This window comes from Sminthopsis crassicaudata, chromosome 4, assembly GCF_048593235.1.
Source record: "Sminthopsis crassicaudata isolate SCR6 chromosome 4, ASM4859323v1, whole genome shotgun sequence".
NCBI lineage: Eukaryota > Metazoa > Chordata > Mammalia > Dasyuromorphia > Dasyuridae > Sminthopsis > Sminthopsis crassicaudata.
In genome coordinates, this window is record NC_133620.1 from 249394797 (window position 1) to 249405104 (window position 10308).

The 10308-nt window shown below is 33.4% G+C and overlaps 1 pseudogene; it reads right to left on the reverse strand.

The window, feature by feature from the left end:
- Positions 1 to 733: 733 nt before the first annotated feature.
- LOC141540722 (inositol hexakisphosphate and diphosphoinositol-pentakisphosphate kinase 1 pseudogene) lies at positions 734 to 9795 on the reverse strand (annotated as a pseudogene).
- Positions 9796 to 10308: the final 513 nt, after the last annotated feature.

Sequence of the window (10308 nt, forward strand, 5' to 3'; positions counted from 1 at the left end):
AGCTAAGACTGAAATTGAGGTTAAAACCAGAGTTCTTATGAAGCAGCTTACTGAGAAGAATTAAAGGTGACTGTTAAGAAAGTACAACAGATAATATACATTTCTGTGTGTATGTAATAGAAGCTAAGACAGTTAACAGAGAATAGACATAAGAGTGTCAAGTTATCTCTTCTAATTCTCTTAAGATAAAACCTGAGTCAAATACCCCTCAGCAATCCCCTGAAGGCATTACATCCCTAAAACAGTTTTAATCTTTTTAGAATAGTTTAATACCCATCAAATGCCAGAGCTGTTGCTCAGGTGAACAGGAGTAGGACACAAGGATAATATGGGAGTATCTATAGTACAATTTTAGTGTCAGTGGCCACCTAGGATGGTTAACTGGGGAATGGGATTCCCTTTTCCTCTCCCACTTTGCTAATGCTAAACTTGCCCACAGAATACTGAGTAGACCTCTTAAATGTCCATGAAGCCTAAGAAACTTTGAGATATTGTTGAATCTTTGCTATGACATTATCCAAAATCCAAGGCCCTCCTCTGGAATTCCTTCTGTGTGCTAGTCCTTAATTTTCTTTAGTAAGAAAAAAACATTTTCTTTAAGTCCCAGTTATCTGGAACCCTCTGGTCTATTTTTAAGAGTTGAGAATATTAATGAGGCAACCAGACCCAAGAACTCGGGCATTCCTTTATCTGGCAAAGGATGAGATCATGATGCAAAGTTTCCAGTAGTAGATCATGGAACAAATCTGTTAGTAAGATGCTTTGCAAATGACACAGAATATTGCTTTGTACCCAGAACAAGAACTCATCTCAATTCATCAGGCTGTCAGGTGAGACTTTTTTGCCTTAGCTACCAGAGTAGTCCTGGAGATTCAGGGCATTGGATGAGCCACTCAGCACTGTGATGCTGAACAGCTCTGGGCTCAGTGAGCCCAGGTCACTTTGCTTCCTTTCTGTGAGTGGATGTGAAGACTAGAATAGACAGTAACTAGCAAGTCATGAAATTGAAATTTCAGACAACACTTTCATAGAACCAGCTTTACAGTTGCAAATGGGTATTGAGTTGAGTGTGTGCTTCTCAGGAGGCAAGAGTGATGTCTGCAACATCATATTTTGACTCATTCCAACACTTACTCTGGCACAGGACTTCTGTACAGCTTTTGTGTGTCTGTAGTCCTTCATTCTCAGAAGAGGCTGGAGAGAAGCTTCTGGAGGTACTGGCATCCTTCTCAACACCCAGGGTAAAGTACATTTTTCATGGATTCACTCCTCTGATGAGGGATCCTGGGTGTTGTCTTCATAAAGCATGATAGCAATCTAGTCATGTAGTTGAACTCTGAGATAGCACTGAGAGAAGACAGAGCACTTTTTCACTACAGATCTTCAGATTTATCAAGAAGCCCTTCATAAAGAAAGACACTTAGCAGGGAATAAACATGACTCTCACTAATGAAGCAGAGATAAATACAGACAAGATGGTCTGGGGAGAGTGCCCCTCTGAAATACAGGGTGTTCAGTTTGATGATAGACTCATCCTCATGGATTCACTGTAGGTTAAGTTGAATCTTCCTCAGCAATGGGAGATAAAAGCCCACAGTAATCTTCAGTTTCTCCTTCTGGCTGATCCCATATTTCTGAGTAATAACCACATTAATCAGTGCCTCAGGAAGCTGCAGCAATTCTGCTGTCCCTTAGAGCTCCAGACTCCTTATTGGGCTTTATATCATATTTGAAACAATCATAGATGTTGGAGATTTTGCTGATATTAAAGCATTCACTTTTCTGTTAAAAATCATATTCCAAATTGCTCTATTACTGCTGCATCAATTCCAGAGTTTCACTGTAATACAACTGCAGGTCCTGCAGCCTTTCCTGGAACTGATGCATGAAGTTCTCAATCAGAACAAATACATGTTACAATTCTACATAGGACTCTGAATTATGGCCATTGAGTAAACCAAAGAGAGGCTGACAGTAAGGAGCAGCTGTTCATAGTCTCCTGAGCCAAAAGATGTATCCTGTTACAGAATGTGATGTAGTCTTTCCTTCACATGGTATTGATAGATGCTCAAACAGTCACCATCATTGTCCAGAAACCCATTCATGTTAGCTTTCTTTACTATTTGTACCAAAATGTTAGCTTCTCCTCTAGTTCCAGTAATCTCATGGCAAAGACTGCAGCCATCATTTGTACAGTTTCTCATGTGAAGCATAAATCTTGAGGTCATGACATTAAGTGCTTTGGAGCTTTAGGAGCCCACAATCAAGGAATCTAGCATAATCTTCCTAACCCCCTAAATACATGCAGCAAAAAGTTCATCCCAGATCCTCATTCTGGACACAGACACAAAAAATTTTCAAAAAATAATTTAAAGTACAAAACATAAAAAAAAAAAAAAAAATTAGATAACATTCCCCTAAAAACAAACAAAACAATCTTCATGTCACAGTAGGTCACCAGTACATTAGGAAAATAAAAAAGTTAATGCCATCTTAATATGAAGTATATTGAAAATATCTATAAGGAAGAAAAAATCCTCTTATAGTTGACCATATTCAGACTATCTGGCTTAGTCTATTTATTTGTGGATACCAGATTTTAGAACTTAGACAGTTTCTTATATATCTTGGTTTATGAGAAAAATAAACAAAAACAAATACATAATGGTAAAACAAAAACAAAAAACAACAACAAAAAATTGTTTTGGATCATTGTCTTTATTAGAATACTAAAAGTGTTCACATTTGATCATCCTTGGAATATTGCTGTTACCACGTACAACATTTGCCAGTTTCTCCTTACTTCTTTTTACATCATTGTATAAATATTCCGAAGTGTTGAGGTGTTACTGATAATGCTCCCTCTTTATTTTGTTTTGTGTGAATATGTGTATATCTATATATTTTATTTATTTATGTGTTAACATTACTTTTAAAAAATTTGAATTCCAAATTTTCTTTCTTCCTACCACTCTTCTCCCAATCTCTGAGAAAGCAAAAAACATAAAATGAATTATGTTTGGGAAATTATGAAAAATATTTTCATACTAGATATCTTGCAAAGACAGAAAGGAAACTGTACTTAAACTTGTTCTCAGTGTTTATCAGTTCTTTTTTCTAGATGTGGATAACATTTTTTTACATCATGAGTGTTTTTGGAATTGGCATTGCTTAAAGTAAATAAGTCTTTCACAATTAAACAGCATTACAATATCTCTCTGTATACTATGCTCTCTTGCTCCAATTAAAACAAAACAAAACAATGACAACAAGTACTATAGAATAGGTTGAAACATTAAATGACTGACTTTAAAGTAGAAAAATTGAGTCCCTATGAATGTATTGAATACTAGAAAATTTGGGGGTGAAATTCAATAATATTTGAACATACCAGAGAAAAAGACCTAGTCATCAAGTAAGCATCTTACATTCTTTCAGGGAAAAACAACTACTACCACCAACATATAAAGTATATAAAAGAGCAGCTAATTAACTGTATAGCTGCACAACTAATTAAACTACCTAAAACCTAGTTTGCCTTTATAAGAATTAATGGTTTATTGGTATGTTTATGGTCACCTCATTATTTCTGAGGCTTTCTACATATCCTACATTTTAGCTGGATTATTTTTACTAATGTGATCTAAGTAGCAATCAAAATTCACACAACTCAGCATGTGTAGGTAGAGCTTAAGAAATGAATTTGATGAAGTAAATGTGTTGAATTAAGTTTTTATCCAGTGACACAACTAACTCTATTTTTAGGTACTACAAATATGATGGGATAAATATATCTTAATCATTGTTCATAATATATTAAATAAGTGAGGAAGTACAATAAAATCACAACCCCTAAAAAAGCACTATGTGATTTCAATGTTATAATGTACAGTAATTAAATTGTCTCCTATATTATACCTCAATACTTTTTCTTTAAGTTTAGTTCCACACTGTTTTCTAGAGCACTGAGAGATTAATCTGTGAATTTTTATGTCTGCATCACATGATCTGTATGTGTTAGAGAAAAGATATGGTTTAGAATTCTTTCAGGTTGAAGACTAATCAATTATTCCATGCTTATGTTCAATTTCTTCATAATATGTTAGAATTAATATAATGCAATATCCATCTATTAATTATATAACAACAGGATGAATTATTATTGTTGGTTTAATATAGGTTGGATACTTATTAGTATTATACATATCAATTATGTAGCGTATTACTACGTCAACACTGTTAAGTGCTTTATAGATATAAATATGTTTTATCCTTAAAACAACACTGAGCTGAAGATACTTTTAGTATCTCAGTTTTATAGAAGAAGAAACTATAAGAAAGAAAAGTTAACTAATTTGTTCAGGCTCATAAAACTAATAATTATCTGAGGCTGTATTTGAATTCAGGTCTTCCCAATTCTAGATGTGACCTAGCTATGTTTAGGTACTAACTCTGTTTTAGGCATTTAATGTGTTGCTAGGCATTTGGGAAGATACCAACTAATAAATATATAGTTAATTTATGACAGTGAGGTAGTATGGAATAAAAACTCAGAGGTTTTTTTTTTTTTTGTTTGTTTGTTTTTTTTCAGAGATGATGCCATGATATGCAACTGAATTGGATTTAAGTGAGGGTAGGCTGTACAAAGTCATCTGTGATACTTTCTCCTAAATAGCTACCTGTATCTAGTGGCAAAGCATGGAACAGGACAACAAGAGGTGGTCCTGGATGCAGTAAGAGACTTTGGCATTTTTTTAAGCTAAGGTATTTAACTGGTCTCTGTTTGACTAAGTTAATAACCAGTGATTAAGATTAGGTAAGCAATGAAATGTAGCATGGCCTTTTTTACCTAGAGAGGAAAAATCAGAAAGAGAGGGGAAGACCCAGAGGGTTTTTGGTCAAAAGAAAAACAAGTGCTATTTACATTTACCCTAAGTCTATCAATCAGGTCCAAACAATGATGGACTGGGACTTGGTCTGGGACTCATTGTTAGCCAGACTTTGAAAGGCAGAGTGATTTGGCTTTAAGGTGTGGTTCTTAAGAGCAAAATCTAAAGGCTGAACCTCAAGATATCTTGGGAGGTTTCAGTGGTAAAAAACAAACAAACAAACAAACAAACAAAACAAAGCAAAAAAAACATTCCTTTGGCCAGACCAATCATACTTAAGATATGATACCCTTTGTGGACAGAGGTAAAGAAAAGATAAAAAGATGGAGCTGTGTTGCCCAACTGACCAGGTCCAGTTGGATCCCTAGTGGGTCAATTCTATACACAGAGAGTTTTTTTTTTTTCTTTCTCAAAGAGGATCATGACATCATGGAGGTAATGTCATGATATGCAAATGAATTAGATTTATGTGGAAGTGGGATGTGCAAAGTCGCCATCTTCACTTTCTCCTCCAGAGCCATCTGGATCTAGTAGCAAGATATAGATATAGATGACTGGAGATGGCACTGTATGCAGTGGGAGCTGTTGACCTATATTAGTTGCAAGAAGGATAACTGTTATCTGGGAGTTCTACATAATAAAGAAACCACAGATCTAGTCTCTACCCTGAAATTTCCACAAAGACCAGGACTTATGATCAGCATGTACAATCCCTTTTGCCTGTATAAAATAGCTAACTGATGTGCTAGCTGTTTTTGGACATTTGTAATTAAATTTATAAAATTGAAATGATGTATATATACACATATATATATATATACATATGTATATAATATATGTATATATAAATAGAGATATATGATGAAAATATGCAAATCAGGTTTGTTTCTGAGTCCAACTTTTTATCTAAAAATGTTAATGAATTTGCACTCTCTGTGGAAACTGTGAGAACAGGTTTAGTAGAATAATAATAAGGACAGAGACAGAGGTCAGATCCCATAAATATCTGCTATGTTGAAAGTTGAAAAACAGCAAATTGCTAAGTAGTATATCATTTGCCACATAATAGAAGGAGGTCAAATAGAAGGAGGTTTGTCAGTTTAGCTGCAGTGCATTCATATTGACTGAGATAACTTGCTGTGGCAAATCAGCATGAATATTTTTCCATACCGCAAAATTGTAAAACTATCCACCTTTAGTATACTTCTTTAAAATTAATCTTGTAAAATAATTTTATTCAAGAGTGTTGTTTTGAAATCTAAGTATTATGTGGATAAGAATATTGACATCAACTTTTCTATATTGCTTAAAGTTTGTAAAATACTTTAAATATATTATTTCATTTGAATAACAAAAATCTTATAAAATAGATACTACTCACCCACCACGTGGGTTTGTGAAGTCATTTTTTATTCCAAGCATAAGAATTTACATAAATTTCTATTAAATGTAATATCCCTAAATTTGGCTCAATATGGAAAATTTATTTTAGAAATGAGCAGAATCTTCTTTTGAGTTAATTACTTTTCCCAACTTTGGGGAGCCTTCTGAATTTTTCTGCTATATCTTCACATTTTTAAATAAAATAATAAATATGTCCCTGTTAGGTAAGATAGATTTTCATTTTCTAAGGCCTCTTAAATGCTTTTGAATCCTATATGCCTTATCTTATTGGGAAATGTGTCCAGCTTGTCTCCATTATGAAATAATGCTTAATTTTGTTTTTAGATAAATACTGCTTATTGTTTGAAAGTAAGCTCCTTTAATCCTAGGCTGTGTAATGTTTTTAATAGAATGGGTGCTATATTTTTTCAAAAGCTTTTTCTGCATTTATGCAGATTATAATATATTTTTTGTTGGTTTTACTATTTATATGGTTGATTATGGTAATAGTTTTCCTGATATTGAATAGCCCACATTGCTGGTTTAAATCCCACTTGTCATATTGCATTACTCTAATGTTAAGTGGCTGTAATCTTTGCTAATATTTTATTTAAAATTATTGCGCCAAAATTCATTAAGGAGATTGGGCTGTAATTTTCTTTCTCTGTTTTGGCTCTTCCTGGTTTGTGTCACAAAAGGAATTTGGCAGAACACCTTCTTTATCTATCATTTCAGATAATTTTCATAATATTGAAATTAATTGTTCTTTAAATGTTTCATATAATTCACTTTTGAATCCATCTACACTGGAGATTTTTTTCTTAGGGAATTCACTGATGTCTTGTTCAATTTCTTTTTCTAAAATGGGACTATTGTTATTTATTTCCAACTCTGTTAATCTGGACAATTTATATTTTTGTAAATATTCATCCATTTCAATTAGATTGTCAGATTTTCTGCCATACAAGCTTACATATAAATTAGGAATGGTTGCTAACTCAAGTTCCTGGTAAACCCAGTAGAAGCCCAGAATGACAAAAGTCAGAGCAGGAAAAGGACATATCTTCAAGAAATGGAAAAAATAGTTCCTAATTACTTTAATTTCTCTGTCATTGGTGATAAAATCACACTTTTCATTTCTGATGCTGGTGATTGGGTTTTTTGCTATTTTTCTATTTAAGTTAATAAAAAGTTTATCTTTTTTGTTGTGTTTTTTTCATAAAACCAACTCTTAGTTTTATATATTAGTTTAATAGTTTCCTTAGTTTCTATTTTATTAATCTCTCCTTTGAGTTTATGAATTTCTAACTTGGTATTTAATTGGGGGGTTAATTTGTTCTTTTTATAACATTTTTAGTTGCACACACAATTAATTGATCTCCTCTTTCTCTATCTTATTCATGTAGCAATTTAGAGATGTAAAATTTTCCCTAAGACCTGTTTTTACTGCATCCCATAGATTTTGGTATGTTGTTTCATTATTGTCATTATCTTGGATGGAATTATGGGTTGTTTCCGTGATATGTTGTTTGTCCCACTCAGTTTTTAGAATTAGACTATATAATTTCCAATTGATCTTTAGTCAATTTTTCCTTGTCCATTTACTGAATACAATTTTTATTGCATTGTGGTCTGAAAAGGAAACATTTGCTATTTCTCCCTTACTGCATTAGATTTTTGAGGTTTTTAACCCCTAATACATTGCCAATTTTTATATAGGTACTATGAATTGCTGAGTAAAAGGTATATTCCTTTCTGTCCTTATTCAGTTTTATCCAGAAGTCTATCATAGGTAGGTTTTCTAGACTTCTATTAACCTCTTTAGTTTCTTTCTTGCTTATTTTGTGGTTAAATTTCTCTGATTCTGAGAATCAGGAAGAGAAAGTTAAGGTCTGCACTAATGTAGTCTTGTTTGTTTCTTCCTGCAACTAGCTTAAAATTTTCTGTCAGAATTTGACTACTCTACCATTTGACAGACACACATTTAGTATTGTTACTTCTTTATTGTTATGGGTACCTTTATCAATATGTACTTTATTTCCTTATGTCTTTTAATAAGATCTATTTTGACTTTTCTTTTATTTGAGATCAGAATTGCTACCCCTGCTTTTTTTACTTCAGCTAATGCATAATAAATTCTGTTCCAACCTTTTGCCTTTACTTTTTTATGTCTATGTCAAATGTGTTTCTCATGAGCAACTTATTGTAAGAATCTCTTTTTTTAATCCATTCTGCTATTCATTTTCATTTTATGGAAGAGTTCATCCCATTAAAAATCACAGTTATGATTACGAGCTCTGTATTTCCCTCCATCCCTTTTGCTCCCTTTGTTGCAACCCTAAGGTCCTTTATTTTCCAGAAATGTGATATTATAGGCCCTCTGATCCTTTATTATAGAAGTTTCCAGATCCTCAGTAATTCTGACTGTTGTTCTTTGATATTTGAATTGTTTTTGTCTGGAAACTTGCAGTATTTTTGGCTTGAGTTTGTGGTTCTGGAGTTTTCCAAAAAATGTTCCTTGGAATTTTCCTTATAGGATTTTGTTCTGAAATTGATAGATTGACTCTTTCAATGAGTTTTCCCCTCTAAGTTTCTAGAATATCAGTACAGTTTTTCTAAATGATCTCTTGAAGAATGCTATCCAGGTTTTTTTTATTTGTTTGTTTTTTATTTTGTTTTGTTTTTGTTTGGATTTCAGGTAGGCCAATAATTTTTAAATTGTCTCTTCTGGATGTCTTTTCTATTTTGGATGTTTTTCCAATGAGGTATTTAACATGTTCTTCTATTTTTAAGGGTTTTTTTTGTTTGTTTGTCTGATTGATTCTTACTCTCCCGCACAGTTCTTAGCTTATCTTTGCCATGTTCTAGTTTTTAATGTGTGTTGTGTAGCTTTGTATCTCTTTTTTTCCATTTGATTCATTCTACTTTTGAAGATGTTCTTTTCTGCAGATATTTTTTTTCCTTACTTGTCCAAGCCGTTGACTCTTACAAGCATAACTCATTTCCTTTCTCATTTTTCTTCTACTATTCTTGTTTACCTTTTAAAGTATTTTATGAGTACTTCTAAGAAGCTTCTTTGGACCTGAGATCAATTCATTTCACTCTTTGAGATTTCTTGTGTGTAGATTTTGTCCCAGTGTGTGAGTTTGTGTTTTGGTCTGTCCTGTCACCATAGTTGCTTTGCATGGTCAAAGTTCTTTTCTATTTCTTGATCATTTTCCTTCCTTTTCCTTTGTTATTTCTTCTTTTTTACCTTTCTGGTTGAGCTCTGCTCCTGGACTAAAGAGGACGCTGTCCCAAACTTCTTATGCAGCTCTGAACCTTGACTTTGAACATAGGAGTCCCTTTGCAGGAGGTAGTTTTGCCTGCGCTTTTTAGGTTTTTCCAAAAGTTTCCTGGTTTTCCAAAGTTTTTCTTCAGAGCTGTGACTAGAAGTTGTTTCCCACCCCCATTTGCTCCTCTCCTGAGTCAGGACTGAGGATTTTAGTTGCTGATTTGCTGTGCCTAAGACCCTCTTATCCATTTTCCCAGAGTCTATCTGAGTTGGCCTTAAAACCCTTTTCACACACATAAGACTGATCTTTCTTGAAGTTTTTTCCAGAGCTGGATATTACTTTCTATGTATCAGATTTTGCTCATAAATTTGGTTTCATGTGGTTTTCAAAAGAAACTTGGAGAACTAAAACAGCTTCCTGTCTTCACTCTACCATTTTGACTTCACCCACTGATAAACTTTTTAAAGAGATCAAAAGATCAAAATACCCAGGTCAAGGAGAAAACATCTCAAGCATCCAGAAAGTAGTAGTATGACCCATTCAGGATAACATAAGATTAGTAGATTATTCATTAAAGAGAACAATAGAGCTAGGATTAAAACCAAGAATCACTTACTCAGCAAAACTGAGTATAATCCTTCAGGAGGAGAAGCAGTCATTCAATAAAATAGAGGACTTTCATGCATTCATGATGAAAAGATCAGAGCTGAATAGTAAATTTGATTGTCAAATACAGATCTCTGCAGATAGTAAGGAGGTAA